This window comes from Scylla paramamosain, chromosome 30, assembly GCF_035594125.1.
Source record: "Scylla paramamosain isolate STU-SP2022 chromosome 30, ASM3559412v1, whole genome shotgun sequence".
NCBI classification, from domain to species: Eukaryota; Metazoa; Arthropoda; class Malacostraca; order Decapoda; family Portunidae; genus Scylla; species Scylla paramamosain.
In genome coordinates, this window is record NC_087180.1 from 10,582,385 (window position 1) to 10,591,614 (window position 9,230).

The window sequence follows — 9,230 nt, forward strand, 5'->3', positions numbered from 1 at the left end:
ATGCGCCTCACACCCTGCCACTGCCTGCAGCACCACCACCACCACCACCACCACCAGCATCATCACCACCACCACAAGCACCACTGAACTCGCGAACAATTTCACAGCGTCTCACCACTATCACCACCACCACCAGCAGGAGTAATGGCTTTATTATCACCTTCACCAGTAATATCGCCACCTTATTATCACCACAACAGCACTCAGACGCCGGTAATTATCACCACTACTGACACCAGCTGCGACAACAAGGAAAACAACGGCGAAAATAGCAACAACAACAATAGCGCTACTGCAACCACCACCACCACCACCACTACCACCATCACCACCGCTATTACTACAAAACCGCAAAGACTGACGATGACACCAAGAATATTAATGAAACTCCAAAACCATGTATCATTCTGCTGGAGGGAGGGAGGGAGGGAAGGAGGGAGAGAATGCTCATAAAGGTAGAGAGGACAACGAAAACTCTCTCTCTCTCTCTCTCTCTCTCTCTCTCTCTCTCTCTCTCTCTCTCTCTCTCTCTCTCTCTCTCTCTCTCTCTCTCTCTCTCTCTCTCACACACACACACACACACGTTAAAAAGATAAATAGTTTAACGAACAAATGTCTCGCACAAAAAACAAAGACAGGAGGCGATGTCCGCGTACCGATAACCAGTTCATTATGCCGCCAGCTTACAGTGAACGGCAGCCGCCCACCGAACTCCCATCAGCTGTTCATGTCACTCGAGACTGGGCGCTGAAAAACCTTGAAAAAAAAAAAAAAACAGAGAGAAAGAGAAGAAACCCACCGTAGATACGACCCTCCGTAACAAAGTGCATTTATCTCGATTAATTAACATCAGGGAACAGGGCAGGTAGGGAGATAACAGGTAATTAGAGGGAGGCGAGATGGCGAGGAAGGTGAGGCCGCGGCATCAACTAATCACACGAGGCGGGATGAGCGACAAGTACTGGCGATTCTTTCCCTCCTGTTCTGGGTTGTGTAATGTTGTTTATTGCAGCGCTCTTTGTCCAGCCAAGCGGCGTTCTGGTGTCCCGGGACCTGGCGGGGATTATATATCGTTCCTGGAAATGTTGTGTGCTGGGGCTCTCTCAATCTTTCTCCTCCATTTGTTTGCGTGGAGTAGAATAAAGGACGAGGGTGCAATAGGAAGAGTAACAGTTTAGGTGAGCATGAAGATGTACTGCACGATGGAGTTAAAAAGGAGGACGTGAGTGGATATGAGAAAGACTACTGTACCTAAGAGTGGATAGGATGGAGTTACAGACGTGAGTGGATAGAAGAAACGAACTTCACTACCAAGGATAAGGATTGACGGATTGCAGTTAAAGAGAATGAAAGAAAGAGGAAAGGAACAACTCTATAGAGGATGAGGATGGATAAGGTGGAGTTAGAGATGAGTACGAGTATATGAAATGACTGGAGAAAAGAGATGCTGTAGAGGATGTGAGTGGATAAGAACATTATGGATGAGTATGAAAAAGACGAAGGACTTGAGTGGATAAGAAAGAGGAGGTATAACATAATGAATGAAGATGAATGGGATGAAGGAACTACAGTAGAGGATGTGAGTGGATAGAAGAGAAGAGATACAGTCTAGATGAAGACAGATAGGGTGGGGTTACAGAAGACGATGTGAGCTGATAGGACAGAGGAGTGTACAGAATAGAGAATGAGGGAAGATACGAAAAAGAAGCCACAGTTTCTGAGGGAGTGAAGACGCCTGGGGTGGTCCTCTCTATCAAGGGCTTAATCACAGGTATCGAGGGACGACTCACCTGCTCGCGTCCAGGTAAGGCTTTTGGTATGTTGAGGGTGACTACTGGCACGCTAATTATTTCTTCAGGTGCGCAAAGGGATTGACTACCTCTCACCAGCACCCCCTCACTAGCCTGCCTCTCATCACCAGGGATTTTCTGCTCTCATTTTTTTAGCATGCGGGTTATGTTTCTTCAAGACAGTGAGGTTTTGACTTCCTCCCCCGAGCGTCTTATAACCTTGCTCCTCATTGCCAGGGATCTTCTCCTCCTCACTCTTTACCCGGGAATTATATATACACTCGTAGTTTTGCAGTAAAGGCGAGATTTTGACTTCCTCCCACGAGCACGTTATCATTACCTCGCTCCTTATCACTGGCCGGCCATCTCTCTTCCTCACTTTTTACTGTGGGAACTTTATATACACTCGCAGTTTTTCAAGAGAGGTGAGATTTTGACTTCATCTCCCAGGCAACTCACCATTACCTCGACCCTCATCACAGGAAATTTTCTCCTCCTCTTTTTTTACTGTTGGTTACGTGTACATACGTTCTTCGGGAGAGGCGAGATTCCCACTATATCTCTCCGAAAACACCCTATCACTACATTCTACTCCTTCCACTTCTTCTCCACCCCTTCGGACATTTTCGATCGCTGTATCTCACCCAGCAGGTTACATATGCTGGTAAATACATATCATCACACCTTGACTGGCATACATATTCATTGTTTTTTTCACACCTGCACTGCTTGGGGGATAGGAGACGTGCCTTGCTGCGTAAAACAACCCGAAATACCTTTGGGTGCCTTTACTACTACTACTACTACTACTATTGCAGCACCCTCAGAAGTAGCGTTTGTGAACTAAGGGTGTGTATCGTGAAATTCTGGCACCGTGGCACTGGCGAGAGGGAGAGAGACACTATATGTTTCTGAAGTTCCCTTGAAGTTGCCCTACTCTGAGGACGACAGACAGACCCGGCAGGTTATTTATTTGGGTGTTGTGAGGTAGTGCTCTGTAAATAAAAGGTAATAATAGTTTTGGAAGTGGGGCAGGTATATTTGGGGTACATTGTGAGGTATGGAAGAGTGTGTGTGTGTGTGTGTGTGTGTGTGTGTGTGTGTGTGTGTGTGTGTGTGTGTGTGTGTGTGTGTGTGTGTGTGTGTGTGTGTGTGTGTGTGTGTGTGTGTGTGTGTGTAAGCGAGAGAGAGAGAGAGAGAGAGAGAGAGAGAGAGAGAGAGAGAGAGAGAGAGAGAGAGAGAGAGAGAGAGAGAGAGAGAGAGAGAGAGAGAGAGAGATAAAACATGGAAGTGATGGATGGAAAGACTAGAATAAAAACAAAGAGAAAGAAAGAGAGATAAAGACAGAAGAAAAAGGAAGAAACGCGAACGAAAATGCAGAAAGGCAGAAAGAAGGAAAAAGAGAGAAAGAGGCAAAGGAAATAAAGAAAGCAAAAACAGAAGCACCCCCCTCAAAAAGAAGGAAGAAATAAAGAAAACCGAAGACTCATATCAGAGAGAGCAGAGCCAGCCAGTCTTTCATATCGCGTTGTTTACATGTCAATATATTTCGGTTTTCCCTTGTCAACACCTGTTTCCTTACATACTGCCTGTCCCTGCCTCCCTTACCTACCCTCTCCCCCTCTCTCTCTCTCTCTCTCTCTCTCTCTCACACACACACACACACACACACACACACACACACACGCAGCTTACTACACATACCAAGACAACTACGCCATATCCTCCTCCTCCTCCTACTCTTCCTCTTCCTCCTCCACTTACTCCACCTCCCATCCATCATCCTCACAAGTGGAGGCGACGTGTGGTTCCAAACTAGTCATCCTCACACTCAACTTCCCGACGCTTGAGATTTTTCCCATTTTTCTCTTTCAGTTTCTCTTTCTAACTGTAATTCTCTCTCTCTCTCTCTCTCTCTCTCTCTCTCTCTCTCTCTCTCTCTCTCTCTCTCTCTCTCTCTCTCTCTCTCTCTCTCTCTCTCTCGCAGCGACACAATGCATGAATGGCTGTTGCGTGTGTGCGTGTTTGTGTGTTTGTGTACTTGAAGAAAGAGGGAATGTTTGTTTGTGTGCACTGATTGTCTTTGTCTGTCGTGTTGGTTTGTCTCCGTCTTTATTTTTTATCTCTCGTTTACACGCCAAGTCAGATGCATGAGGTTCGGGGAGTTTGTTGTTGTTATTATTGTTGCTCTGTGTGTGTGTGTGTGTGTGTGTGTGTGTGTGTGTGTGTGTGTGTGTGTGTGTGTGTGTGTGTGTGTGTGTGTGTGTGTGTGTGTGTGTGTGTGTGTGTGTGTGTGTGTGTGTGTGTGTGTGTGTGTGTGTGTGTGTGTGTGTGTGTGTGTGTGTGTGTGTGTGTGTGTGTGTGCGCTTATTTGTTGAGGCATAAAAATCGTCAGCAGAAGGAGTTTCATAAAAGAATATTCTCTCTTTCTCTCTCTCTCTCACACACACACACACACACACACACACACACACACACACACACACATGCACACACGATATATTGGAGGAGATAACATTCTATGTTCAAACGAAGAAGAAAGAAAATGAGAATAAAAAGAAGAAAGACAGGGATGTACAGAGTTAGGAAAACTGACAATACGAAGACTACACGGAACCAGAAAATAAATAAGAAAAACCGACGTAACATAAAGAGATACAAATCGAAGAAAATCACTACAAGACACCACAAAAAGTTAAAGAAAAGTGGAACCAACACTTGCAAAAAAAAAAAAAAAATAGTTGAAAAATAAAAGAAAAGAATGCAGAAAGAACTCAAAGCAAGAAACGCACATATTTAAAACAAACCTTGGCATGAATAAGATAAAAAAAAAAAATAAACACTGAAACAGAAGAAACATTTAAAAACGAACCTTGGTATACGAAAAGAAAGAAATAAGAAAAAGAAAAGAAAAAAAAACACTAAAAATCACTCACTCAGACAAAACTACACCAAAAAAAAATTCAATCAGAGACACATTAAAAAAAATTCTCATCAATCAAATAAAGAATCACAAAGAATCACTTGCCGCTGACGCACCAAGAGCAATATATTTATAATCCAAAGGGAAGGATCAACATTAACCTCCACTAAGGCATTAATTAACCCTTGATCTAACCTTTGATAACAACTCCCGCCTCCACTAATAGCAGCTTCCACCGGTCCTGTGAAGCATTCGTTATCAGATTCCAACTTTTTTTTACATACCCTCGCCCTTAGCGGCTGCCCGAGCGAGGGTTGCCAAGTGTGTGTGTGTGTGTGTGTGTGTGTGTGTGTGTGTGTGTGTGTGTGTGTGTGTGTGTGTGTGTGTGTGTGTGTGTGTGTGTGTGTGTGTGTGTGTGTGTGTGTGTGTGTACAGCTCCTTCTTCAGGTATATTATCTAAGCTCTCAGTCATGTTCTAATTAAGCTCTTTCTCAGGTAATTAACGTGTTACAGGTGAGGGAATGGAGTCCTTTGTTCGTATTCTTTTGAACCACTCGTTAGGTCGTATGATGCCTTACTCCGGTGTGTTTTCAGGGTCTTCTACAGGTAATCAAGGGCTTCGGTAGGTAATTAAGCCCTTATGTACCTAATTGGCACCCTTGTGATGCATACCTGGAATGATTATTAGTCATCTTTTGCTGCCTCGGTGTAAAAAAAAAAAATGGTGTTGATCGTACTTATTATTTTTTTCTTTTTTTGTGTTGTTTTCGATTCATTAGTTTTTCTTTTTTTATTTACCTATTTTGTTTTATTACGTTTCCATCACTTTCGTATTCATTCACTTTTTTGTTTTCCTTTTCTTCCCTCCATCTATATCCTTTTCTCCTTCACTATTATTTTTTCTACTTTACTTTTTTTTTCTTCCCTCATTCAGCTTTCCTTCCTTCCTTCATCATATTGTCTTTTCCTCTATTTTTTCTTCCTTTCTTCCTCCACCATTCTTCATCTTCCTTCAACTTCTTCCATTCCCTCTTTCATCACTCTTTCTTCCCTACTTCGCTTTCATTTATTCTCTCCTTCATTCTCGTTTATTTACTTTCTTGGATTGCCCTTCCCTTCGTTTCTTCACCATTTTCCTCTTTCTTCATCATTCTTTCTTCCTTCCTTTCTTCACCATTTTTCCTCCATTTCTTAGTTTCTTTTCCTTCTCTCCTTTACTATTTCCCCTTCCATCATTTACAATTCTCGCCTTTAAGTTCAATCTTTTCGTTTCCCCCTAAACATCTCTCTCTCTCTCTCTCTCTCTCTCTCTCTCTCTCTCTCTCTCTCTCTCTCTCTCTCTCTCTCTCTCTCTCTCTCTCTCTCTCTCTCTCTCTCTCTCTCTCTCTCTCTCTCTCTCTCTCTTTCCAGTTCCCTTACTTCCCCTCCCATTCCCCCTTCCCCATTTCTCCCTTCTACACTAGTACTGGGCTCCTCTATCTTCTCCCCGCCTTCCCTCACCCTTTCCTGTCCCTCCCACACACCTATAGTTCCCGTCTTCGCTGTCAATCTTGTCCCTTCTTTTTCTCTCTTTCTTCTCTCTCACTCGCCCACACCAGTTTTGTTGAAGCGATCGTTTGTGACAGTTTTTACGCCCCGTTAGTCTCTCTCTCTCTCTCTCTCTCTCTCTCTCTCTCTCTCTCTCTCTCTCTCTCTCTCTCTCTCTCTCTCTCTCTCTCTCTCTCTCTCTTGGTATTCCCTTACCAAGGACGCTCCCTCTCGTGTTGATTAATTAACGGTGTCCTTTTCTTCTTCCTTTACTGTCTAAAGCTGATGTTTTGGTATTCTTCTCCCGAGTCTTTCGGTGGATAACCTTACCTAATCTAGCTTGATTTAACTTAACCTAATCTAAACTGACCTAAACTGACAATCTAACTTAACCTAGTCTAAATTACCCTTCCGTAACCTAACCTTATCTTACCTTATCTTACCTTGTCTTGCCTTGCCTCGCCATCTTATCTTAATTTCCCTAACATAACTTTACCATACCTAGCCAAAGTTAATTTAACCTCATCTAAACTCACCAAGTCTAGCATAGCGTCACCTAACCTTAGATTAAACTAAAAACACTAGTCTAAACTAACCTAAACAAAACTAAACAAAACTATGTACGCAAACTAAACTAAACTATAAACTAGATATAACTGAACCAAGCTCTGTACGCGAACAAAACTACCCATACTCGTGCTGTGAACTCGTTATTTTGCCCGCGCTCAAAGGATCCCGCGTCAAATAAACACCGGGGCGGGATTTAGAGCTGGAATACAATACGGCGCGACAGGTGCGTCTGGGATGAGGCGGCGGCGTTGTTACTCACGGCAAGGATATGCTGGAGGCTGGCGGAGATGCGGATTCAATTCGTTCCCTCGCCACATGCATCGCAAGACTCCCTTGCTCCCCACAATACCTCAGCGCGCCTTTTTACAAACACATTACTCTCTAGTTCGCGTTCTATTTTACATGAGAAGCGAGGCGCGTGTAGGTAGCCCGCCAGGTGGCCGTCGATAAATCCTGCTCAACGGAGGGGAAAAAATATTCATTGGGCCACCGCAGGCAGAGGCGGAGCGAAGTCTCGACATAGCATTGTGAGGGAGAAATTGGCCGCCTCAGCCTGGTCGTCTGTGGGATATCGGTTCCTTCGCCTCAAGCAGAAAGGCGGCGGCGGTAAGACTCGAGACTGGGGCAACTGAGACGCCAGGGAAATGAGACGAAATGAGGTTAAATGCTTCCCTGGCGCCATGCTTGCAGGGGCTACTACGCTGCGATTATGCAAACCACCGTACGGCGCGCACATGCACATACACACACTAGAAATAAAACCCGTGTATCAGCCAGTAATACAACAACTGTTAATGCCATGCGGGACTTAAGGTTAACAGAGGGATAACCAAAGACATAACGAAAGATAAAACTTCTACTTCCATGTCGTGAGAATGTGAAGTCGGGTGACATTCCGCTACGTATTACAGACTATAAAAAAACTGTATCCATGTTGATTGTCTCTGATTCGCCGAGTTCAAAGGTGACTTCACACGCCACGGTGGAGTCGTCGAGGGGAGGGCGCCGCTGTCCAGTCCCCAGAGAATGGTTGATAATTGAGGACTCAGGGAAAACTACTTTGAAATTGCTAGTGTTGGATTCGCCTTGTGAGGATGGAGTGTGTCTGGCGGGAGCTGATGCCTTCATGTGCGTCTCGCCAGGCTGTTCAGAGGTCATTGGTGCTCCCATTTGTTCCAGTCGCCCTTGTTTTTACCTGATATTGCTTGTACTACTGGCGCTGCTGGTAATGGTGATAGTGGTTGCGGTAGTGGTAATGGTAGTGGTAACGCTAGTGGTGGTGGTTACTCTGGGGAAGTAGTGGTGCTGGTGGTGGTGGTGGCGGTTGTGGTGATGGTGCTAGAAGTAGTAGTAGTAGTAGTAGTAGTAGTAGTAGTAGTAGTAGTAGTAGTAGTAGTAGTAGTAGTAGTAGTAGTAGTAGTAGTAGTGATAATACAAATATAAAAGAAAATGATCACACACCAATTCACATTTTCACAGAACGTTCCCCAAACACAAACACACAATTACACACAATAAACAATAATAATCCCAACACTCATTAACTTATCCAACACGTTACTGATAAGAAAGAGAGAGAGAGAGAGAGAAAATAAAAACGAAAGAAAAACGAAAGAAAAACCATAAAGACCATTACTGTCCTTTCTCACCAGGCACCCTCCTCCTCCTCCTCCTCCTCCTCCTCCTCCTTCTTCCAGCAACCTCCTTCAACCTCTCACGCGACTAAACCCACTCCTGCTATCAACACCTCTCACCGCACTCACCACGCACTCATTCACTCACCTCCTTCTTCCGGCCTCTCGACCCACAAGCATTCGTACAATCCTCCGTCGTGGGAAGGTTAGGAGAACGCAGTAATATTTTTTCGCTGGACGGAATTCAGCGAGACCGATTTTCACCAGGTATGTTTTGCAGGCGACACTGGTGAGCATACGTGTAACAAATGCCCAATAACCTAAGTGCGCCGCTTCATTATTCAGGGATTTGCTCGTGGGAAGGTGTGAAAATAATGTCCGCCACTAGCACCGGCGAGGAGGGAAAAATATGGCTTAGATTTAATATCCAGGTGCGATTACGACGGATTACTGTTGTTGTTGTTGTGGTGGTGGTGGTGGTGGTGGTGGTGGTGAGAGACTAACGGTGATGGTGGTGGTAGTAGTAGTAGTAGTAGTAGTAGTAGTAGTAGTAGTAGTAGTAGTAGTAGTAGTAGTAGTAGTAGTAGTAGTAGTAGTAGTAGTAGTCACCATCAACATCACCATCACCACCACCACCACCACCACCACCAAAATCAACAATAAACTAACAATAAAATAATACCATTCACATCACCAATAATAATAATGGACGACACGTAGCGAGGCACACACTTGAGAGCCCGAGGCGCTACTCTCCTTGTGTCCTGTCAAAGAGATGGATTGGGG

The 9,230-nt window shown here is 44.5% G+C and overlaps 1 protein-coding gene across 1 annotated transcript in view; it reads left to right on the plus strand.

Annotated features, from left to right (window-relative positions):
* The window catches only part of LOC135116077 (uncharacterized), a 124,994-nt gene that overhangs the window by 62,765 nt on the left and 52,999 nt on the right, over positions 1-9,230 (plus strand).